We start from the raw sequence: 1,860 nt of genomic DNA on the forward strand, positions 1-1,860 counted from the left end.
CTGGCCGAGTATATGCTACTCAATGTTTTTTAACATAGAACTTTTTAGACATCACTGGCTTTTTTTCTTCGTAGAGTTTTTAAATAGTTGTTAACTACGTTTTTTTTAATGGAAAATTCTTTGATAATCTTTTTTAAAAAAGCGCGGTTAAAACTTTTTAATTTTAAATAACATGACACAGTACTTACTTTTACTTGATGAAGTTGCATCCTTTTGTCTTTTATACTCGTTAATCTGTAGAGATTAATTTTTTTACATAAAAAGCAGAGTTTTACAGAAATGCTCAACACGAAAAAAAATGCAAGAAGAAATTATTCTAGACGTGAAAGAAATTATTAAAAGTAATATAAATTACTTTGAAGAAATAAGTAATTTTTATGAATGCAAGCAATTTTTAATAAATTACGAAGGTCAGAAATTAGAGAACGACGAAGGTCAGGTATTAGAGTTTAGTGACAAAAGTAAATACAAACGAGGTAATTTTTTTATTTATAAAATAAATATATATTTTTAGAATATTTATTATAATTTTTTTATATTTACTTAGGAAAAAAATAGAAGTCATCGTTATAGATGATGATGACGATGATAAGCGACGAGAGTTAATATTCCATCCATTAAAAAATATTGAAAAGAAGCTGAAAAAAGCGCGACGTTCATTTTACCATTGAAAAGGTATGATTTTTTTATTTTAGATTATTTTTTTATAAAAAACTTATATTTATTATATAAATTTATTCTTTAGAAAAAGAGATCGAAAAATAAAAAAAAGAGGAGTGCATTAAGAAAAACAAAATATTTAATCAACAGCTTTTTTTACAAATTTATAAATTTTTTAATTGTAAATAGATATTTTTTTTATAAATGCATATTATTTGTTTTTTATTCTTCTTTTTGCTTCTTTAATTCGCTTTTAATATTAACATATGATTCGTTTGTAGTCTGCCAATGTTTTATTTTTTTACCCACTCTCTTTAGTTTGCGATTTGATTTATTATCTTTATATAATTGTTTTGTTCTACGTAAACATGATAAAATTCTTTTGCAATTACTTGGTAAATGTTCGCTTGCCATTTGAGTTGATGTTGATGTTTTTTTTAAAGCAATTTGGGTATGCGTTGATTTTTTTCTTCAAGGAACAGTTGTTTTTGTTCTAGCCACACTTTGTATTACAGTATTTATTGATCTTGGCGCATACCTTATTTTTGGCATTTTTCTTAAATTTAAATCAAACTTTGTATATATTATTATTATTTTATAAAATAACACGTTTTTTTACATAAATAACCGCAGTCAAAATAAAAAATTATTTTTTTTCAGCAAAAATAAAAAATGTTTATATTTATAAACAAAATTAGGCATGAAGCTTTTTTAACCGAAGAGAAACTCGGTTTTTTTATAATTCAAAATGAAAAACATGAGGCGGTAATCATTGTACAACCGTACAGTTCTATAAAAGGTAATATATATATATATATGAGCCCATAAGAGTAAAAGTGGACCAAGTCCATATTTCTATATTGTTAGAAATAAGCGTTCTTAGTGTTTGCATATATTATAAATCAGCCATATGTAATATTATTGATGTCTAGTATCATTTTAAATCTTTTTTCTTAGACAACAAGATATGTAAAATGCACAAATAAATTTTTGAATAATTATTAATAATATAATAATAGTTATGGACTTGGTCCATTTTTTCTCTAAACATAATCACAAATCGCTAAATCATTTTAGTGTAAAATCATGAACAAATTTCATATTATTCGTTTACAATAGCAATTCAAATTAAGACAAGTAGTACAAATTCATACTATGTTGTAAAAAAACACAATTACTATTTACTAATTATCGGCAAAA

At 23.8% G+C, this 1,860-nt stretch overlaps 1 long non-coding RNA gene across 1 annotated transcript; it reads left to right on the forward strand.

Moving 5' to 3' along the window:
- Nucleotides 1-282: 282 nt before the first annotated feature.
- Nucleotides 283-868, forward strand: LOC136086468 (uncharacterized). Its single transcript, XR_010641350.1, has 3 exons — nucleotides 283-476; nucleotides 548-675; nucleotides 746-868. It is a non-coding gene; the product is annotated as an uncharacterized LOC136086468 (long non-coding RNA).
- Nucleotides 869-1,860: the final 992 nt, after the last annotated feature.

The sequence above is a fragment of the Hydra vulgaris genome, chromosome 10 (assembly GCF_038396675.1).
Source record: "Hydra vulgaris chromosome 10, alternate assembly HydraT2T_AEP".
Lineage (NCBI taxonomy): Eukaryota > Metazoa > Cnidaria > Hydrozoa > Anthoathecata > Hydridae > Hydra > Hydra vulgaris.